This window comes from Rana temporaria, chromosome 1 (assembly GCF_905171775.1).
Source record: "Rana temporaria chromosome 1, aRanTem1.1, whole genome shotgun sequence".
NCBI lineage: Eukaryota > Metazoa > Chordata > Amphibia > Anura > Ranidae > Rana > Rana temporaria.
The window spans coordinates 59565645-59589555 of NC_053489.1; the positions used below are offsets into that span (position 1 = coordinate 59565645).

At 43.8% G+C, this 23911-nt stretch overlaps 1 protein-coding gene across 4 annotated transcripts in view; it reads left to right on the forward strand.

The window, feature by feature from the left end:
* The first annotated feature begins 16825 nt into the window (after window positions 1-16825).
* NIPBL (NIPBL cohesin loading factor) overlaps window positions 16826-23911 on the forward strand; it is a 203689-nt gene continuing 196603 nt past the window's right edge. The window contains exon 1 of one of the 4 annotated variants that reach the window (XM_040338471.1): window positions 16826-17301. The gene's annotated coding sequence lies outside the window, so the exon portion shown is untranslated. The remainder of the gene's footprint in view (window positions 17302-23911) is intronic. The other 3 variants (XM_040338459.1, XM_040338449.1, XM_040338472.1) reach the window with 3 other exon arrangements.

Genomic DNA, 23911 nt, shown 5'->3' on the forward strand with positions numbered 1-23911 from the left:
TTCTTAAAGGAGTTGTAAAGGAGTTGTAAAGGGGAAAAATTATTTTGATGAAATTACTGTTTACAGGGTATAGAGACATAATAGTTAACTGATTCCTTTTAAAAATGATTAAAAACAGATAAAAATCAATCATATAATGTACCTGCAGTTTCTAGTTTCGTTTTTGCATGTTGTTTCCTGCTTCTGTGATGTACAGAGCCACAGAGCCAATACAGGGCAGTGATGGTTCAAAAAACGAAACTGATTGGTGCTGTGGGGTTTTAGACACACAGTAATCACACCGCCTTGATTAGTGACCACAGAGAGAAAGCTCCCAGTACTGTGGTTATCAGGAAACAGACAACCAGGAAGTGTGGAGACCAGAGAAGAATTACAGCAACTTGAGAGCAAAAACGAACAATGAGGACATGAAAACAGCACTGCATTAAGGTAAAGGAAGCTATTAAGATTAAAAAAAAAATTGAAAAAATATAGAACCTGTTTTAAAATTTTCTGATGGTTAAAAAACCGATAGAAAAAAAAACGATCATCTGTGGGGAAATCCATCGGTCAAAAATCCATGCATGCTCAGAATCAGGTCGACACATGCTCGTAAGCATTGAATTTTTTTTTCTCTGCACGTCGTTGTGTTTTACGTCACGCGTTCTGATGGTGTGTAGGCAAGCCTGATGAAAGTCAGCTTCATCGGATATCTGATGAAAAAATCCATCGGTCCGTTTTCATCGGATGAACCGATCATGTGTACGTGGCATAAGTCTACCCTCTACCTTCTCCTGACTCTGCATAGCATTATATTGCTTTACTAAGTAAGTTAACTATGTTTGCATTATAAATATAATATAAACAACTTCTTCTGGTTGTATATCTATTCACGTAAAGGTTAGCTGCGTAACAGAGTATTACAAATTGTACACTATCCAAATAAAATTATTCCTTAGACGTCACTATCATACAGTAGGCATTATTTGTAGGTATTATGCAACCCACATCTCCGCATTTTTACACAAAATGTAGGTATTTTATATTTCCATTAGTATACAGATAAAGTGATCTCAGAGATGGATAGTGACCTTTTAGGATTTTCTCTTTCCAGAGGTATACATAACATATAATAGGGATAATTTACCAAAAATTTTAAAAGTTTAAAGCAATTGCTACACTCCAATAAAAATGTAAAAAGAAAATACTTTTCAGCCAGTAGGAGTGAAGGAAATTCCCCTGTAAACGAGTTGCCTGAGGCCTCATGAATGCTGAGCGTTTGCCTAAAGCTGCCCATAGTTGGGTAGAATATACAGTAGAATGAAAATTCTCGGGGAAAGAAGATTCTAAAAAAATGTGTTAATTTTTCTAACCAATAGTGGGGTCAAATCGACCTTCGTTTTCGACAGCAGTGACAAGAAAAGTCAAAGGAACAGATAATTATTTTCTATGTGTCTTATTTACACTACACTGCAACACACTCCAGAGTGTTTTTTTTTGGGGGGGGGGGGGTGTGCTTGGGTGTAAAAAATTACTGTAAAACATTTTTCTGCTCAACTTTTTCATTGCATAGTGGAGAACAGGTCTCTTTAATTATCTTTAATGACACATGCAGGGTCTAAAAAACACTGCATGCCTCCTCTGGGCTCCACTGGACCATGCATTGTAATACATCCCTTTATGGCAATGGCTCTGGCTACTGTATTTGAGCCAGTGGGGAGGGAGAGAAACTAGAGCCTTGGCTCTCATGCACATCACTGTATCGAGATTGGGCTCAGGTAAGTATTTAGGAGGGGCTGTGGGGGGAGCTACAGGCAGAAGTTTTTTTTACCTTACTGCATAGAATGCAGTAAAGTAAAAAAATGTCTGCCTTTACAACCATTTTAAAATATAAGTACAGTTGGGCTTTAACTTATTTTTTCTCCCTTGTCACTTCATTCAAACATTGGGAGTGAAGAAAATTCCTTCGTAAGCTACAATTTGCTGGAGTCATATCTTACAGAGGGCTGTAGACTCAAAGCTGTTCCATATGTGTAAGTATGATGCACTTTCTTTAGCTCTCCGACCTGAATGGTGCAGCAGAGGAGCAATGAAAAGGTAAGTATATAGTGCTTTAGAATAGCAGGGAGATTCATACAGTCTTTCTACTTTGAACTTTGAGAATCAATTGCTTCACAGTGCCGACAGCTACAGAGGTCAGTGAAGGTTGTTTTGAACCTTCTTTACCTTTTGTTAAAAACATGGAAAGACTCAAATGTTAATAACTTAGCCATAGAATTACTTTCAGTACCTTAACGGTGAAAGTGGTAGTAAAGCCACCTGAGTGAGTTTTAGCCAAAAGTAAGTCTATATTATGGCTTACCTGTAGATACAGTAAATATCTCCTAAATGTGCACCGTTTAGGATATATTTACCTTAGTAGCAGCCTGTGACATCACTGACGCACACCGAGCCACTCTGTGCCATGGCCATGACACCCGTGCACAAGCTCAGGAGTGACATCATCACGGGTGAGCCATTCAAACGGCCACAAGGCTCTCAAACCCGGAAGGAAGATCGGGTGAAGATGGATGTCCTAGCAGTGGTGACAGCTAGGACTTCTGGAGAGATTTGTTTAAGGTAAGTCTGTCATAATGTGCTAGTATGCATTGCATACTAGCATGTTATGACATTATACTGCAAGGGGAAATTTTTTATACATTTTTTGCAGTTTATTACTGCTTGAAGCTGAATTAGGATCCCATTATACTTTTCACAATTTTCTTGATTTGAATTGCATTCGAACATAGAATGGATCCACAATGTCACTAGTTATTCCTCATAGTTGAGTGATAGATTAGACAGGGATATGGACAGGATGCCAGCATTTATTTCCCTATTGGGTGTTTTTTTTTTTTTTTTTGAGCATTCAGTCTCATGGGAGCACAAACACAGGCAGTGACTTCAGCCCAAGAGGTGACACTGGAAGAACAAAATGTTTTAAGAATGCTCCGTGGAATGTTATTTTCTCTACTGTATTCTTTATTACATTGGCTTGTTAATTTTACTGTTCTGTGTAGCACTACCCCCAGAGGAGCTGCTGGTTTGTTTTGGGTGGCACATTTACCTCGTGGCTCTTCCGAATTTCTAGGGGTGAATGGTGCATATAGCAGTAGTAAAGGAATGTCCGCAACAGGTGTCTTTTCTGTGCTCTTTATTACCCAAGCCGGGTAAAAACAATGAACTGTGTACCCGGACAGGCCTCTCTCACTGACCTGGCAGCCGGAGTATCATTTAAACCTTTTTAGGATAAAGTCTCTGCCTCAGACCCTCCTGAAATGAACTTGGACTTGAGGAAAAGTCTCTGCCACAGACCCTCCTGAAATAAATGTCAGGGAGACAACTCTGCCACAGGCCCTCTCTGATTGAAGTTACGGAGGCAATCCTCCTTAGGTGAATTACACCTGGATCTCCTTCTTAATGTCGCCCAGGTACCGACTGACAGGTGATCAATCCTTCAGTGTCCGGCTACCTTAATCCCCGGTGGTTTGTCCAAATCCTTTTGGATCGCCAGCCTCTCATTGGCGCTCCTCAGACCGACCCCCCACTGAACAGCTATACTGCTTGGTATCCTCAAAAGTGGGAACCCGGTCGATCACTGGGTCCCCTTCGCTGCTCAAATGTTCCGGACCAACATGGTCCCGGAACCAGGAACACCGCGTGGGTGCCACACTGGATGAAGAACCCAGACTCAATGGCGTCTGTTCCATAAGTACCCTCTCCCAGCATGCCCAGCGAGGACACTCCCTCCTGATTGGCTGCTGGTAAAGGACACCCAAGCCTCAACTACACTGCTGCCACCTGTCATACTGGGGTGGGATAACACCCCAGCAACAACAGAAGGAGCCCACGGTACAGCTAAGCTGAAACAGAGACCCTATTGAACATTGTAATTGGAATCAGAGTCATTAGCACTCTGATCACCCTCTAAATTTCAATAGCACCGGTACTTGGAAGTAACCAGGCGCTACATATGTATGATAGTTTGTAATAAAAATGATATTGTCATTATTTTTCGTATGTTTATTGGCTAACCTACTCACCTCATATAAAGTCCCCTGGACAATCTCCATGCTTTTCTGCTCCCCTGGCTCCTCTATTGTAACTAACTGTCCCTGACGTCAAGGCACATGTATTTGTCCTTAAAAAGTGTTGTCTCTGCAAATGTCCCCGGTGTTCAATGCTAAGTAACTGAAAAATAATTCCCATCTTTTAGTGCATGTTAGAGGCAATCTTAATCATCTATTATTTCTATGCTTTTTTAATGAAACAAATATTGAGAAGTAATATTCAAATATGCAAAAAGCAATTTGTGTTTCAATTAAATAAACATTGTCATAATGAGGTACATGGTGTGCCAAGGTCCTCAGAGGCTGCATTGTTAAAATCATTTTTAAATATTGGCAACTACAATAGAACACACATACACAGAAACTATCCATTTGTAAGCTAACTAAAGCTGGCCATACACATTAAAGTAGAATTATAGCCAAAACTTATTTTCATTTTAGTTATAGTAAGCGAGGGGGAGGGGGTTATAACCCTTGCCAGATTTTTTTTTATCATCTGAGTCCTATTGGGGAGATTTAACTTCACTTCCTGTCCCATAGCAAAAAAAGTAAGTGAGAGGTAATCCCTGCAAATTAGGGGAATCCCTTTGGGGCTCCCAGGTCACCAAAACTAGTGTCCCCATTGGAAGATTTCCACTCTATTACATTTCTCCGAAAAATGCAAAATTTGGGTTTTTCTTTTAGTTTAACTTTCAATGATAATGGTAAACAGGACAAATATAGGTAAATCTCCCTAATGGGGGCATAGACAGCAAAAAAAAAAATAGACAGCAAAAACCCATGCTGTGCCCGCACTGCATGGGTTAACTGCTCGTTTTGTCCAGGGGTGCCCAGAAAGGCGATACTTACCCGATCCTTCGATCTTCCGGAAAACAGTGCTCCCCCACATCAAGCGGTGGACTGTTCCTGCTGTTCTCACGTCCAGAGCTGGTCTATGGGCATGATGATGCCAGGAGCAGTCTATGCACAAGACCGCTAGTGTGTGTGTGTGGGGGGGGGCAGGAGCAGCAGGGAGTGGTATTGTGTTCGGAGGATAGGAGAATTAGGTAAGTATATCGCCACTTTACTCACCCCTAGACAAAAACGAGCAGTTAACCCACGTTAACCCATAAGCAAAGAAGTGCACTTCTTGAGGTGGTATTAAAGTGGTATTAACCCCCCTGGCGGTATTCCCGAGTCTGACTCGGGGTTACATTTCTGTGCTGCGATCGGCAACCCTAAGTCAGACTCGGGCTCGCCTCGCTGAATCCACAGGCATGGTTTACTTACCTTGTCCCTGGATCCAGCGATGCCAACGCGCTGTGTGAGCGAGCGGGTGTTCGTTCGATTCACACAGTGCCTCTGTGTGCCGTCGATCTCCGTTCCCTGCGACGTTACGACGCAAGGGGGCGGAGAACAGCGCCAAATTCAAAAACGTAAACAAACACATTACATACAGTATACTGTAATCTTATAGATTACAGTACTGTATGTAAAAAACACACACCCCCCTTGTCCCTAGTGGTCTGCCCAGTGCCCTACATGTACTTTTATATAATAAAAACCTTTCTTTCTCCCTGCAAACTGTAGATTGTCCATAGCAACCAAAAGTATCCCTTTATGTCAAAAATGGTTTTATAATCACTTGCAGAATTGTGCGATCGCGATTTGTGGGGAAATTCGTCATAAAAAAATAAAAGTAATGACAGCGACAATTCTGCAACTGAGCAAATTTCAGTGATTTTGAGTTGATTACATTATTGAATAATTTTTATTATAATTATATTATTATTTGTTATAATTATTTATTATATTATAATTTATAATTTTGTTTTTAAAAAAATTTCATACCCGGGATGCCTACTTGACTCTTGTTTGGTCAGATTTAAAGTGGTGTTTCACCCTAAAAAACAAGTTTCTAGCATGCCATCAAGCATACTAGCACGAGCTACAGTATGCCTTTCTTTTTTTTTTTGCGCCGTACTCACAGTTTAATCCTGTAGTGAAGTTTCAGACTCCCCGCGGGGAATGGGCGTTCCTATGCAGAGGGAAGATGATTGACGGCCAGCTATGGCGCGTCACGCTTCCCGAAGATAGCCAAAATAGGACTTGCCTCTTCACGGCGCTATATGGCGCCTGCGCACAGACATCGGAGCTGACTGCGCAGGCGCCGTGAAGAGGCAAGTCCTATTTCGGCTATCTTCGGGAAGCGTGACGCGCCATAGCCGGCCGTCAATCATCTTCCCTGTGCATAGGAACGCCCATTCCCCGCGGGGAGTCTGAAACTTCACTACAGCAGTAAACTGTGAGTACGGCGCCAAAAAATAAAATAAAGGTGTACTGTAGATCGCGCTGTATGCTTGATGGCATGCTAGAAATTTTTTTTTTTTTTAGGGTGAACCCCCGCTTTAAGTGAGTTATTCCTAAAAATTACAGGCCTGCCGTATAAAACGCCAAATTTCCTTGCAAATAATGGTACCGCTTTCAGCACCTAAAATCTGAAATAATCATACCGCTAGGGAGGTTAAAGGTTCGGCTTAACCTCCCTGGCGGTATGATTCTGTCTGGAATTACGTACCAAAAGCGGTACAATTATTTTGCAAGGAAATTTGGCGTTTTATACTGTAGGCCTGTAATTCTTAGGAATAAATCATTTAAATCTGACCAAACAAGAGTCTAGTAGGCATCCCGGGTATGAATTTTTTTTAAAAACAAAATTATAAATTATAATATAATAAATAATTATAAATATTTATAACAAATAATAATTTAATTACAATAAAAATTATTCAATAATGTAATCAACTAAAAATCACTGAAATTCTTTTACTGTCAAAAAAAAAATCACTGAAATTTGCTCAGTTGCAGAATTGTCGCTGTCATTACTTTTATTTTTTTAGGACGAATTTCCCCATAAATCGCTATTGCTCAATTCTGCAAGTGATTATAATTTATTATCGCTGTTTTCTAGCGGCTCTAAAACCATTTTTGACATAAAGGGACACTTTTGGTTGCTATAGACAATCTACAGTTTGCAGGCAGAAAGAACAGTTTTTATTATATAAAAGTACATGTAGGGCACTGGGCAGACCACTAGGGACAAGGGGTGTGTGTTTTTTTTTACATACAGTACTGTAATCTATAAGATTACAGTATACTGTATGTAATGTGTTTGTTTACTTTTTTGAATTTGGCACCGTTATCCGCCCCCGTGCGTCGTAACGTCGCAGGGAACGAAGATCGGCGGCACACAGGGACACTGTGAATCGAGCGAGGTCCCGCTCGCTCACACAGCGGGGATGCATTGCAGGATCCAGGGACAAGGTAAGTAACTTTGTCTGTGGATGCTGCGAGAAGGTAAGCCGCGCCGCTGCATGCTCTGCACATCTACCCCGAGCGTGACTCTGGGATACCGATCCTAGCATGGAAAAACCACCCCGAGTCACGCTCGGGGATACCGCTAAGGAGGTTAAAAAAAACAAAAAAAACAACAAACATTTCATACTTACATACCTGTGTAGTGGCTTTGCACAGAGCAGCCCAGATCCTTCTTCTTGGTGATCCTGGCTCCTCCTCCTTGACCAATGCCCCCAATAGCAAGCTGCTTGCTATGGTGAAAAAACACAAAGGTTTACAACCACTTTAACCACTTCCTTACTGGGCACTTAAACCCCCTTCCTGCCCAGAGGACTTTTTACAATTCGGCACTGCGTCGCTTTAACTGACAATTGCGCGGTCGTGCGACGTGGCTCCCAAACAAAATTGACGTCCTTTTTTTCCCACAAATAGAGCTTTCTTTTGGTGGTATTTGATCACCTCTGCGGTTTTTATTTTTTGGGCTATAAACAAAAATAGAGCGACAATTTTGAAAAAAAAATAAAAAAAATTTAATTGTTGCTGTAATAAATGGCTCAATTTTTAAAAAAAAAACATTTTTTATCCTCAGTCTAGGCCGATACGTATTCTACATATTTTTAGTAAAAAAAAAAAATCGCAATAAGCGACTGGTTTGCGCAAAAGTTATAGCGCCTACAAAATAAGGGACAGAATTATTATTTTTTTATTATTATTTTTTTTACTAGTTATGGCGGCGATCTGCGACATTTATTGCGACTGCGACATTATGGCGGACACATCGGACACATTTTTGGCGCCATTCACATTTATACTGCAATCAGTGCTATAAATATGCACTAATTACTGTATAAATGTGACTGGCAGGGAAGGGGTTAACACTAGGGGGTGAGGAAGGGGTTAATGTGTACCCTAATATTAGTGTTCTAACTGTGGGGGAAGGGGGGTGACTGGGGGAGGTGACCGATCTGTGTCTCTATGTACAAGAGACACAGATCTGTCTCCTCTCTCCCCTGACAGCACCGCTGTCTGCGAGAGCCGGGAATGAGAGATGATCTCATATGTAAACATATGAGATCATCTCTCATTGGCCGCACAGATCGCCTAGGAAACGACCGCTCCGATTGGCAGTTCACGGCGATCTGTGACTGGCTGTGTCCGAGGGACACGGCCAGTACAGAAGTTCCCCGCCGCGCGCTCGGGAGCGCGCGCGGGGAACGCGGAAATGAGCTGCCGTCAATTGACGGTGGCTCAGAGATTTAGAACCACCCTGCGGCCGTCAATAGTCGTACGGCCATAGGGAAGTGGTTAAAAGAGATGTATGGCCCAAGCTTTTTTGGCCATACATCTCTTGTGGATCACAGGAGTGCCCTTCATGCGCAGCTCAGTGTACAGCAGCTCACCAGCTGTGTGCAGGGATGAATAGCTCCTGCGCATGCGCAGGAGGAATGTCATCCCATGCCTGCCACTAAAGATGGCTGAGACCTGGCACACAAGAGAAGATGCTGGCGCTGGTGATGGTCTGTGGAAAGGTGAGTATTAACCCTTTAGTTTTGATTTAACGTGCTGCACAAAGAGTGTCAGCATGCGTGCATTAATGCAGCGCAAAGGTGTGAATCCAGCCTCAAACTTTTAGAAATAGTAGTAAAAACGGCAAAATACACATTTACTGCCTTTACACATTTCAGGACGGTGTTGTGAAATAGGGGACAGCTGGCAGCTATGTAGGGAAGAGAGTTCGGTCTTTGGTGAATGAATGCAGCATGACAGGGTGGTAGGAGTAAAAAACAGGGTGACTCCTTGGATTTTAGGATGAGTTACGGTGCCTGCGAATCTGATGAGTGCATAACAATAGCAACCATGGTGAAAGATCACAGCGACACACAAGCATTTAAATATTAATCTGAACTGATCTTTTGTATCTGTATATATATATATATATATATATATATATATATATATATATATATACAGGGCTCAAAATTTCAAGTCTTGAGCTACTAGCCAGGCCTCAAGGGTTACTCGCCACCAGTAGCCCCGCCCAACCCCTACCATGTCCCGCTCTGAATCCCACCCCTAAACACACCCTCAAAAATTATCTTATGAAATTACACTTAAATGTTTTATGCAGAAAAATAAATATTAAAAACTTTATATGTGTCCCCATTGCAGCTATGTGTCCCCAATCCAGCCTGTGTCTGCCAGTGCAGCTCTGTGTCCCCAATGCAGCCTACCTGTGTACTGTGTAGGCCCGTATGGGAAGAGAAAGGAGAGGAGAGACGCTTCTGCCTGGTGATCTGTCTATCAAAGTGCACGTACAGGTGAAGGGGGATGTATATGACGGCATGCGGCAGGGAACACAGCTATTGAAATTAAAGCTGTTCCCCGTGCGCTGATCAACCAGGCGGCAGCGTCTCTCCTCTCCTTTCTCTTCCCCTACTATCGCTCCGACAACCCCATGTACACGGATCAGTCGTCCTGTTCCCTTTGCAGAGAAACAGCCCCAAAGCATGATGTTGCCACCCCCATGCTTCACAGTAGGTATGGTGTTCTTTGGTTGCAACTCAGCATTCTCTCTCCTCCAAACACGACGAGTTGTGTTTCTACCAAACAGTTCTACTTTGGTTTCATCTGACCATATGACATTCTCCCAATCCTCTTCTATATCATCCAAATGCTCTCTAGCAAACCTCAGATGGGTCCGGACATGTACTGGCTTAAGCAGGGGGACATGTCTGGCACTGCAGGATCTGAGTCCCTGTCGGTGTAGTGTGTTACTGATGGCAGCCTTTGTTACGTTGGTCCCAGCTCTCTGCAGGTCATTCACTAGGTCCCCCGTGTGGTTCTGGGATTTTTGCTCGCCCACGACCCGGTCCGAAGCTCCGTAACCGGGGCCGCGGGACCCACGGACCCGATCGCCGACGGAGTCCCACGATCAGTCACAGGAGCTGAAGAACGGGGAGAGGTGTGTGTAAACACACCTTCCCCGTTCTTCACAGTGGCGCTGTCATTGATCGTCTGTTCCCTGATATAGGGAAAGGCGATCAATGACGTCACACATCCAGCCCGCCCCCCTACAGTTAGAAACACATATGAGGTCACACTTAACCCCTTCCGCGCCCCCTAGTGGTTAACTCCCAAACTGCAATTGTAATTTTCACAGTAAACAATGCATTTTTAAAGTATTTTTTGCTGTGAAAATGACAATGGTCCCAAAAATGTGTCAAAATTGTCCGATGTGTCCGCCATAATGTCGCAGTCACGAAAAAACGCTATAAATTTTGCGCAAACCAATCGATAAACGCTTATTACGATTTTTTTACCAAAAATATGTACAAGAATACGTATCGGCCTAAACTGAGAAAGAAAAAATGTATATCTTTTTTGGGGGTATTTATTATAGCAAAAAGTAAAAAATATTGATATTTTTTTCCAAATTGTCGCTCTATTTTTGTTTATAGCGCAAAAAATAAAAACCGCAGAGGTGATCAAATACCACCAAAAGAAAGCTCTATGTGTGGGAAAAAAAGAACGCCAATTTTGTTTGGGAGCCACATCGCACGACCGCACAATTGTCAGTTAAAGCGACGCAGTGCCGAATCGCAAAAACTGGCCAGGTCCTTTACCTGCATAATGGACGGGTCTTAAGTCAGAGCCAGAAATCTTGCTTGTTTGTAGGTGACCAAATACTGGAGAAGGTGGCCGTCTGACAATTTTTTAGTCCGCAGCCCCAAGGTATGACCGGTTCCAGCAACCATCGTCAGCGTCTGTTTTACATGGTGCGGGAATACCTAGGGGCAAGATCAGACTTGGACACCTTTCCCACCGAAAATCCTCTGGCTTACTGGGTCTTGAGGATGGATCACTGGCCAGAGCTTGCACAGTACGCAATTGAGCTACTGGCTTGTCCTGCATCCAGCGTTCTTTCAGAACGCACATTCAGTGCTGCTGGAGGCTTTGTAACCGATCACAGGGTGCGCCTCTCCACCGACTCGGTCGACTGACCTTAAAAAAACTGAATCAGGCTTGGATCACCACCAGCTACCAAGCACCTGATGCTTATGTAACTGAATATTTTTTTTGGAAATGTCAGATCCCTTCAAGACTGCCTATGCTGATGCTGAGTGACTATCCTGTTATGCTGAGTGACTATCCTTTTCCTCCTCAATGATCATGCTGATAGCTTGTAAGAACATTTTTGGTTCTGGGTACCGCCACCAGTGGCTAAGGCCCAATTTTTCTGCCCCTGTTTAACAATTTTTGATGCAATACTTTGCAGCAGGCTCATTTCTGCGCTCCAACTAGAGTATCTGTGAGGGGTTGCAGTGTTGTGGCACCAGCACCAGTGTCTAAGGCCCAATTTTTCTTCCCCTGTTTAACAGGGGTGTGTAATTACAATTTTTGATGCAATACTTTGCAGCGGGCTCATTCCTGCGCTCCAACTAGAGTATCTGTCAGGGGTTGCAGTGTTGTGGCACCAGTGGCTAAGGCCCAATTTTTCTGCCCCTGTTTAACAGGGGCGTGTAATTACAATTTTTGATGCAATACTTTGCAGCGGGCTCATTCCTGTGCTCCAACTAGAGTATCTGTGAGGGGTTGCAGTGTTGTGGCACCAGCACCAGCGCCTAAGGCCCAATTTTTCTTCCCCTGTTTAACAGGGGCGTGTAATTACAATTTTTGATGCAATACTTTGCAGCGGGCTCATTCCTGCGCTTTAACTAGAGTATCTGTGAGGGGTTGCAGTGTTGTGGCACCAGCACCACCACCAACAAAGGCCCAATTTTTCCGTCCCTGTTTAACAGGGGCATGCAATTACAATTCTTGATCTAATATTTCACAGCAGGGCCCATTCCTGTGCCCACCAAGAGTAACTGTGAGGGCTTACAGTGTTGTGGCACCAGCACCACCATCACCAACAAAGGCCCAATTTTTCTGCCCTTTTTCAACAGGGGCATGTAATTACAATTCTTGATCTAATATTTCACAGCAGGGCCCATTTCTGCACCCACCAAGAGTAACTGTGAGGACTTACAGTGTTGTGGCACCAGCGCCAGCACCAAATGCCCATTTTTTCTACCACTGTTCAACAATGGCATGTAATTAGATTTCTTGATATAATAGTTCACACAGCAGGGCGTTCCAGCGCTCGCCGCCCACCAAGACTAACTGTGAGGGCTTACAGTGTTGTGGCAACATCAACACCAAGGGCCCAAATGTATGAAGAGTATACACGGCAGGCCCCTACTTTCAAACATCCAACTTACAAATGACTCCTACTTGCAAACGGAAGGAGACAACAGGAAGTGAGAGGAAATCGACCCCTTTTTTTTTATTAAATAAATAAATACACAAGACCAACTTTATTAAAATTACCTTACTAGAATCACAATTTTTTTTTTTGGAATAAAATATGGCCGCGGCATAACTATTGGTTTATTTAAAAAGATCATTAAAATATTACCATTACCTATTAACTTATAAAATCAACTGTACCAATAAAAAATTACAGCTCAGCCACTAAGGCCCCTTGCACACTGGGGCGTTTTTCATGCGGTACAGCGCTAAAAATAGCGCTGCTATACCGCATGAAAAATCATGCCCTATAGTGTTCAATGTGAAAGCCCGAAGGCTTTCACATTGAAGCGGTGCGCTAGCAGGAGCGCACCAAAAGTCCTGCTAGCCGCATCTTTACCGCGGTAAAGGAGCGGTGTGTTCACCGCTCCTATACCGCGCCTTCCCATTGAAATCAATGGGAAAGCGCGGTAATACCGCGGTAATACCGCCCACAACGCGGGCGGTATTAACCCTTTTTCGGCCGCTAGCGGGGGTTAAAACCTCACCGCTAGCGAATATCGCGGTAAATACGACGGTATAGCCACGCTACAAATAGCACGGCTATACCGTCACCGCGGCTGCACGCCTCAGTGTGAAAGCAGCCTAAGACTCAAGCTGCATGAATTCCTTAAATTATTCCAACCACTATCCCCTTTTGCCAACCTGCAAAATGGATTTACCAAAGTTATACCGCGACAAGGGAAGGGGGGGCGGTGAGATCCGCTGTCAGTTCTCCCCTGGAAAAGGCTGGCCCTGATCCAACGGGACCAGCTCCTTAAATAGGGATTTTCAAAGAGCTGGAAAATTCTGGAACATCAGATGACCCTAACTGACCTATCCTGAGCCATTAAACTTTCAATTTTACCCCAGCAACTGAAATGCCTAAACCAACCAACCCAAACCTTTCCCGCTCAAAAAACCTTTAGACCTATCAGCACCTCAGATTTCACCCCTAGCAACTCACTGCTCTAACCAATCCCTTTTATTCCCGCCTAAAAACCCCAAGGGAACCTTGAAACTGTCCCCTGCCAAGAATCCCATGAGGAAAAGGGGGGCTGAAAACAGCCTAATCCCCCTTTTCCCTTTATTCTCTTCTGTAAGAGGTGTCCACTGATGCTTTATCACCAATCCTTGTTTCACTAAAAAACCCAAATTTTCAAAAAATCATTTGTCATTGGGACAGAAAGTGAATTGCAATCTTCTGAACAGATGCACACAGACAGCAAAACAAATGTTACAGGGGTGATAGCCCTTCTCTATGTTTTCAGAAAAGCTTAAAAATAGATTTTATGGCTGGATCTACACTTCAAAAAAGTACCAGTACACAATTACAAACAGATTCTACTTAAAGCGGAGTTCCGGCCACAATTTCACTTTTTAAAAATAAATACCCCTGTAATACACAAGCTTAATGTATTCTAGTAAAGTTAGTCTGTAAACTAAGGTCCGTTTTGTTAGGTTGTTACAGCATTTAGACACTTTATAAAATAGAAATTGACTGGGGCCATCTTAAGTGTGGGCATCATGAAGCCAGACTGTATTACTTCCTGGATTTCAGCCTTGCAGATCTCGTACATGCTCAGTGCTGCACAAGCAAAGTCAGATCAGGTTTAAGCACCTGTGCTGTCCAAGTCACATGATTCTTTGAGACTGGGGAGTGCACAGACTCCTGGAAAGTTACACCCACTACATTCCCAGGAGTCTGTGCGGTGTAGGTTAGGAAGCATTAAGCACCTAGGTGCAGGAAGTGGGAAGATTAACTATTCTGCCTAGCAACAACACTTTGAAGGCATCTAAAAAAAAAAAAATGTTCGTAAAGGACTAATGACATTTTTTTTAAAACTACTGATGTAATGTTATATTTATGGGTGGAACTCCACTTTAACAACAAACCTACAGTCCCTGTCTTGTTTGCACCGCCTGTATACTGCTGTTCAAAGTATATAGGACCAAAGGGGCTGGTAATGTCCTGGGGGGAGGGGGGCGGGGAAACCCATGCTATTTTTCTCAATGATTTTCATCCATATTGCAGGGACCAGACATTACATTAAAGCCGCAAGCAGTTTTAAATTACTTTTTTCTTATAGTAATCTAATTGTGTGCAGGGACAGTTCTAAACACATGCCACTTCACAGGCATACTATAGACACCCAGCAGGTACGATATTTATAGGAATTTTTCTTTTTTTTTTTTCAATTTAAGCATCATTAAAATCACTGCTCCAGAAAAAACGACCGTTTTTAAAACTTTTTTTTCCATTGATACGTGTTCCCTGGGGCAAGACCCGGGTTCTCAAACCTGTTTTCCGACAATAACTTGCATATTAGGCTTTAAAATTAGAACTTTTGAATTCGACCGTTCGAGTCCCATTGACCCTAATCGTTAGTTGCAGCCCTACAGTGCACTCTGTACAGTTAATTATGGTTGCAGTGTACACTGTACAGTTTATGAGGGATGTAGTGTACAATGTAGTTTATGAAGGATGTAGTGCACACTGTACAGTTTATGAGGGATGTAGTGCACACTGAACAGTTTATGAGGGATGTAGTGCACACTGAACAGTTTATGAGGGATGTAGTGTACACTGTACAGTTTATTATGAATGTAGTGCACACTGTGGATGTTTTTATGGATGCAGTGTACACTATATAAATTATTATGGATGTGGCGTACACTGCACAGTTTATAAAGGGATGTAGTGTACAATGTAGTTTATGAAGGATGTAGTGCACACTGTACAGTTTATGAGGGATGCAGTGTACACTGTGGATGTTTTTATGAATGCAGTGTACAGTATATGGGGGATGTAGTGCACACTGTACAGTTTATAAGGGGCGCAGTGTACAATACATATTGTATTATTGATGTGGTGTACACTGTACAGTTTATGAGGGATGCAGTGAGCACTGTACAGTTTATTATGGGCGAGGTGTACACTGTACAGTTTATGATGATGTAGAGAACACTGAGAAAGTTTTTATGGATGAAGCGCATAATGTGGATGTTTTTTTTTATGAATGTAGTGTACACTGTACAGTTTATGAGGGATGCAGTGCACACTGTGGATGTGTTTTTATGGATGAGGGGTGCAGTGTATACTTTATAGTTTATTATGATGCAGTGCACACTGTACAGTTTAAGAGGGATGCAGTGCACACTGTACAGTTTATTATGGACAAGGTACACACTGCATAGTTTATGATTATGTAGTGAACGCTGAGAATGTTTTTATGGTTGTAGTGCACACTGTGGATTTTTTTATGGCTGTAGTGTACACTGTACAGTTTATGAGGGATATAGTACACACTGTACAGTTTATGACGGATGTAGTGCACACTGGATTATTTTAATGGTTGTAGTGCACAATGTGGATTATGTTTATGGATGAGGTGTAGTAATGACCCACTGTGGATGTTTTTTTATGGATGTAGTGTACATTGTACAGTTTATGAGGGATATAGTACACACTGTACAGTTTATGATGGATATAGTACACACTGCACACAAAAAAATCTCCTGCGCTCTGGTGTTTCCTGCTAGGGGGTAACGTAATCCAATTTTAAGGCAAAGTCTAGAATCTTGCAGCCTTTTATAGTATACACTGTACAGTTTATGATGGATATAGTACACACTGTACAGTTTATGAGGGATATAGTACACACTGTACAGTTTATGATGGATACAGTACACACTGTACAGTTTATGAGGGATGTAGTGAACGCGGAGAATGTTTTTATGGATAAGGTGCACACTGTACAGTTTATGAGGGATGCAGTGCACGCTGTACAGTTTATGGTGAAGGTGTAGTGAACACTGTGGATGTTTTTTATGGACGTAGTGCACACTGTGGCTGTGATTTTGTCTCTGACAGGAGTTGGCGGTGGTCTGGCCGTGGCACAGACCCACACCGGAAGTGTCCGGTCCTCTCACACAGGGCGGCCCAGTGATGACCTAGTTGTGTGTGGAGAAGCCCGGCCTGTAGGGTGTCATAGGCAGACACACACACACCGGAAGTGTCCCTGGCTGAGCCTGTGTTGTGTCACACACACACACCGGAAGTGGCCCTGGCTGAGGGTGCTCGGCGGTTTGGCGCCGGTGGAGGGAGTCCTTTCGTGCAGCTGCACTTCCGGTCGGCATTTTGTTCTGTGAGGGAGAAGCGGATTCCCGAATATCGCCGAAGTGGCGCGCCAGCCCGGAGCGGACTCGTCCCCCCCTTCCCTCCCGTGACCGCTCGGCCAGCCGTGTTGGTTCTTTCCCCCCAGGCCCCGGAGGGCTCTCGGCCTGCGCTGACTGGCTGCTTCCCGGGGCGGGGAAGGCGGCGCCTCCTCCTTAGCTTGTGTCGGGCGCTCGGGGCCTGCTCTGTGTCCGGGCAGAGGGTGAACGAACGAAGGAGGGGGGCAGGCCCGGGGAAGGAGGAGGAGGAGAACCGATCCTTCCCCTCCCGCTCCCCCTCATGTCCGGATTATCCTGCTTGGCCCGGAGACATTGAGGATCGGCTCCCCCCAGCGGCCCGGACTGGAGGCCGCCGCCAAAGCCCGCCGCTCAGGTAAACACAGGGCCGGGGTGCGGGGAGGAGGGGGTAATGGACGGGAGAGGGAGGTTGGAGGCCGGGCTGTGTGTGTCCGGGGACGGGGAGGAGAGCGCAGGCCGCGCTAGGCCCGGGATTAGAGGAAGAGCTGCGGGGGCGGCCCGACCTGTGACGGGACCGGGGGCTCTCCTACAACCCGCCCCGGGGGAGAGGTCACCTCCACAGCGGCTGGAGGACAGGCCCCCACTCCGCGTCCTATTGTCCCGGGACACTGCGGCCTGGGCCCAGAAGCTCACACTCTAGTGCCCGCTTTCTGAACTCCCTCTGTTATCCTGTATTCACTATGTGTGTGTACACTTCACTGCTTCCTATCCCGCACTAATTCTCATACACAAACCAGAGCCTTGTCCCAGGAGCTTACACTCTAATCTGTGTTAGAACTCCCCAGTGTCAGAGGTTTTATAGTTCACATTGCCGTGTGTGTGTGTATAATTCACAACTTCTTCGTATAGCTTTCCCAATGTGATACACAACCCAGAACAAGACCGCACACAGCCTGCAGTCCTCGTCCCAGGAGCTTACACTCTAATGGCCTGGGTTTAAAACTTGCCAGTGTCAGATGGGGATTTCATAGTGTACACTTCACTGCTTCCTATCATTGCTTTCCCAATGTGATACACAACCCAGGACAGACCACACACAGCCCTCCGTCCTTGTCCCAGGAGCTTACACTCTAATGGCCTGGGTTAGAACTCCCCAGTGTCAGATGGAGAGTTCATAGTGAACACTGCCCTGTGTAGAATTCACTACACCCCATAAAAACTTTCCCCATGTGATACACAACTCGGAGTAGACCGCACACAGCCCTTAGTCCTTGTCCCAGGAGCTTACACTCTAATGGCCTGGGTTAGAACCCCCCAGTGTCAGCTGGAGATTTCATACTGAACACTGCTCTGTGTACAATTCACTACTTCCTATCAAAGCTTTCCCAATGTGATACACAACTCAGAGTAGATTTCACGCAGTCCTTGTCCTAGGAGCTTACACTCTAATGGCCTGGGTTAGAACTCCCCAGTGTCAGATGGAGATTTCATACTGAACACTGCTCTGTGTAGAATTCACTACTTCCTATCAAAGCTTTCCCAATGTGATACACAACCCAAAACAAGACCGCACACACCCTGCAATCCTTGTCCCAGGAGCTTACACTCTAATGGCCTGGGTTAGAACGCCCCAGTGTTAGCTGGAGATTTCATACTGACAACTGCCCTTTGTGTGTAATTCACTACTCCCTATAAAACATTTCCTCATGTGATACACAACCCAAAGTAGACCGCACACAGCGCTTAGACCTCGTCCCAGGAGCTTACACTCTAATAGCCTGTGTTGGAACGCTCCAGTGTCAGCTGGAGATTTCATATTCTGTGTACATTTCACTACTTCCTATCAAAGCTTTCCCAATGTGATACACAACCCAAAGTAGACTTCACACAGCTCTCAGTCCTTGTCTTAGGAGCTTACACTCTAATGTCCTGTTAGAAATCTTCAGTGTCAGCTAGAGATTTCATGGTGAACACTGCGCTGTGTGTGCAATTCACTACTTCCTATCATTGCTATCCCAGTGTAATTCTGATATACAAACCAGGGCCTTGTCCCAAGAGCTTACACTCTAATGGTCTGTGTTAGAAATCCTCAGTGTCAGTTGGAAAGTTCATACTGATCGGTGTACAATTCACTACTTCCTATCAAAGCTTTCCCAGTGTTATACACAACCCAGAGTAGATTTCACGCAGTTTTTGGCCTAGGAGCTTACACTCTAATGGCCTGGGTTAGAACTTCCCAGTGTCAGCTTGAGATTTCATGGTGAACACTGATCTGTGTGTACAATTCACTACTCCCTATCATTGCTTTCCCAATGTGTTACACAACCCAGAGTAGACCGCACACAACCTGCAGTCCTCGTCCCAAGAGCTTACGCTCTAATAGCCTGTGTTAAAACTCCCCAATGTCAGCTGGGGATTTTATAGTGAACACTGCCCTGTGTGTGTACATTTCACTATTCCCTATCTATCATTGCTTTTGCAGTGTGATACACGACCCAGAGTAGACTGCACACAGCCTGCAGTCCTCGTCCCAGGAGCTTACATTCTAATGCTGACCACTGCCCGATTATTCTGTATTCACTGTGTGTTTGTACACCTCACTGATTATTATCTTGCCCAGTCTAACACGGCCCAGGACAGACCAGACGCAGCCCTCAGTCCTTGTCCCAGGAGCTTACACTTTAATGGTCTGTAGTATAACTCGGAGTGTCAACTGGAGTTATCATAGTGATCATAGCTTGGTTATACTCTAGTGTGTGTGTGTGTGTGTGTGTGTGTGTGTGTGTGTGTGTGTACTTCACTACTTCCAATCATAGCTTTCCCAATCTGATAACACAGCCCTCAGTCCTTGTCCCAGGAGCTTACACTCTAATGGTCTGTAGTATAATGCTGAGTGTGACCTGGAGATTTTATAGTGAACGTGGCTTTGTTATACTCTATTGTGTGTCTACACTTGTCTACTTCCCATCATAGCATAATAATACAGCCCTTACTCATTGTCCCCAGGAGCTAACACTTTAATGGTCTGTAATATTACTCAGAGTGTGCATTGGAGATTTCATAGTGAACACGGCTTTGTTATACACTAGTGTGTGTCTTACTACTTCCTAAGATAGCTTTTCCAATCTGATAACACAATCGGCACACATCCTTTCATCCTTTTGCCCCAGGAGCTTGCATTCTAATGAACTAAATTCACTGATTATATCTGTCAGCTGTAGTGAGTTGGTTATTTCATAGTGAACACGCCTCCTATTATTCTGTGTTTTTATAGTATGAGTACACCTTACTACTTCTCATCATAGCTTTCCTAGTGTAATACTGATGAACAACCCGGAGCAGCCTACACACAGCCTCTCTGTTCTTGTCCCAGGAGCTTACACTCTTATGGCCTGAATTTAATGATTATAACTCTGTCAGCTGTGGTGAGTTGGTTATTTCATAGTGAACACGGCTCAGTATTTATAGTGTGAGTACACCTTACTACTTCTCATAGCTTTCCCAGCCTAATTCTGATGCTACACAACCCAGATCGGGCCACAAATGCAGCCCTCAGTCCTTGTCCCCAGAGCTTACACTCAGGAATTATAACTCATTATGGACATGGCTCTCTTATTCAGAATTTAGTGTGTGTGTGCGCACCTTACAATGCCTCATTGCTTTTTCATTGTGATACTAATATACAACCTAGAGTAGAACGTACTCGGTCCTTGTCCCCAGGAACTAACACTCTAATGGCCTAAACTCGGGTATTATTTTACTCTGTCAGTTGTAGTGAGTTGGTTATTTCACAATGAACACGCCTCAATTATTCTTTGTTTATAGTATGAGTATACCTTACTACTCATCATAGCTTTCCCAGTGCAATACTGATACACAACCCAGATATAGCCCAACCCCAAATAACCCCTAATAGCTCTCAGTCCTTGCCCACAGAGCTTATGCTCTAATGTTATGCACTCAGAGATTATAACTCGGTGTGTCCCCAGTGTCAGTGAGCTGCTATGATCTTCCACATTTAGTGTGTGTATACTTCACTATAGCTTGATACTCTGCACCAGAACAGTACACATACGACCCTCTAAACTTGTCTCAGGAGCTAACTCTCTAATGGCCTAAACCCTGGGATTATAACGCTGTGTCAGCTGTAGTGAGTTGGTTATTTTCAAAGTGAATACGACTCCATTATTCTTTATTTACGTTTTGTGTACAATTCACCTCACATTTCAAAGTAAACACTGCTTTGTTATTCCACATTTAGTGGGGATGATTTACTAAAACTCGAGCGTGCAAAATCTGGTGCAGCTCTGCATAGAAACAAATTGGCTTTTAACTTCAGCTTGTTCAATTAAAGTGGAGGTTCACCCGGAAATGTTAATTTTTAACATTAGATTGAGGCTCATTTTGTCAAGGGGAATCGGGTAGTTTTTTTAAAAACGAAGCAGTACTTACCGTTTTAGAGAGCAATCTTCTCCGCCGCTTCCGGGTATGGGCTGCGTGACTGGGTGTTCCTATTTGATTGACAGTCTTCCGACAGGCTTCCGACGGTCGCATCTATCACGTCACGATTTTCCGAAAGTAGCCGAACGTCGGTGCGCAAGCGCCGTATAGAGCCGCACCGACGTTCGGCTTCTTTCGGAAAATCGTGACGCGATGTATGCGACCGTCGGAAGCCTGTCGGAAGACTGTCAATCAAATAGGAACGCCCAGTCCCGAAGACCATACCCGAAAGCGGCGGAGAAGATCGCTCTCTAAAACGGTAAGTACTGCTTCGTTTTTAAAAAAAAATACCCGATTCCCCTAGACAAAATGAGCCTCAATCTAATGTTAAATTTTTTATTTCAGGTGAACTCCCGCTTTAAGCTTAACACAAAACAAAAAACTGGGAGCTGATTGGTTTCTATGCAGAGGTGCACCAGATTTTGCACGCTCCACTTTTAGTAAATCAGCCCCTGTGTGTGTGCGTGTGTGTGTACACCTTCCCACTCCTCCTCATAGTTTTTCCAGCATAATAACGATATATATATAACTCAGAGTAGACTGCACATAATTCTCTGTCCTTGACCACAGAGCTTACACTCTGATAGCCTGCACCCATGGATTATAACTTGGTGTTTCCTCAGTGTCAGTGAGTGTGACGTTTCATAGTGAACACTGTGTGTACATTAGTGTTCTACTGCTTCTCATTAAGGGTTTCCCAGTGCAGTTCCAATACATAACACAGAATAGACCACACACAGCTCTTTGTCCCCAGAGCTTACACTCTAATGGCTTGTACTCGGGGGGGAATATATCTTGGATTTCCCTAGTGTCTGAGAATTGGATTTATTATAGTGAACATTGCTGTTCTGTGTGTACAGTATAATGCTTCTCATAGGTTTTCAAATGTAATACTGACATATAACCCAGAGCAGCCCGCACACAGCTCAGTCCTTGTCCCCAGAGCATACACTCTGATGGCCTGTATTATAACCCAGTGAGTGGATATTTTATAGTAAACCCTGCTCTTGTAGTTTGTATTATCTGTGCATATACCTTTACTAGTTAGCATAGCTTTCCCAATGTAACATTGACATATAGCTCAGAGTAGACCTCAGAGCTTACACTCTAATGGCCTGAAGTAAGGGATTATAACTGTTTATGTCCCAGGATCAGTAAGTTGGATATTTCATAGTAAACACTGATTTTATTCTGTGTTTACTGTGAGTGCACTTTAATTGTGTTATAGGTTCTCATTATAGCTTTTCCAATGTAATTGTGACATACAACCCGGAATGGACCACACACAGCTCTCAGCCCTGACCCTGAGGAGCTAGAACTATATTATGAGGTGTTTGTGTCCCCAGTGTCAGTGAGTTGGATATTTCATTGTGAAAGCTCTATATTCCGTGTGCACACTTTACTTCTTCTCATCATAGCTTTCCAAAAGTAATTCTGATATATAACCCAGAGCAGACCCCACACAGCCCTCAGATCTGACCCCAGGGAGCGAACACTTTAGTGCCCCGACACCCAGAAATGTGATGTATAGCTGTTTTTGTCCCCAGTGTCAGTGTTGGATCTTCTATCATTAACACTTTATTTATTTTTTATTCCCTCGCATTTTGCATTGTTCATTTCGCTTAGCCTGTGTGTAACATGTAGATTTACCTCATTATCCAGAGGAGACCGCACACAGCTCTGCTCCTGACCAAAATGTAGCCAACAATCTAGTGCCATGGGACTGAGCACTGAGGTGTAGCTCATTGTTTGTGCCCCCGGTGTCCGCTTGGTAATAGTTTGATGTTCCATTGAATATCCTTCTCAAACTTTTTAACTTGGAAGAGCCCTTGGCACAGATTCTAGTCTCAGGGAACCCATGGTAAAGGTTGTTATACCTACAGAGGATAGTACATGATTAGTGTGATCAATAACTTGTGCAAAGTTTTTTTAAATAAAAGTATTAAAAAAAGTGTTGTACCTAGAGTATTTGATACCCAGGACAGATGAGGTATTTATAATTGCCTACTTTAAATGATAAATTATCACTAATCATGTTAAAATGAATAATTACAGAAAATAAATGCAAGCATTGAACATTCTGGTCTCTTAACATTAGTCGTTAGTGTAGAACGTGACCCTCCCTTTCCAGCATTGGTGGCCTGTGTAGGTGGAAGATCTATTCAGAAATGGTCAAGGAACCTTGGTTGAGCAAGCCTGCTCTATACTGAACACTTCTTAAAGCGGTTGTATTGCCCGCTTGGTTATTTTTACCTACATGTAAGCCTATAGCAGTGATGGCAAACCTTGGCACCCCAGATGTTTTGGAACTACGTTTCCCATGATGCTCAACTACACTGCAGAGTGCATGAGCATCATGGGAAATGTAGTTCCAAAACATCTGGGGTGCCAAGGTTTGCCATCACTGCTATAGGCTTACCTGTAGGTAAAAAGAATATCTCTTAAACCTGCAAGGTCCATATATTAAGTCAGTATTTGTAGCTGCTGACTTTAAAAAAATTCCCAGGCTGGAACACCTCTTTAAA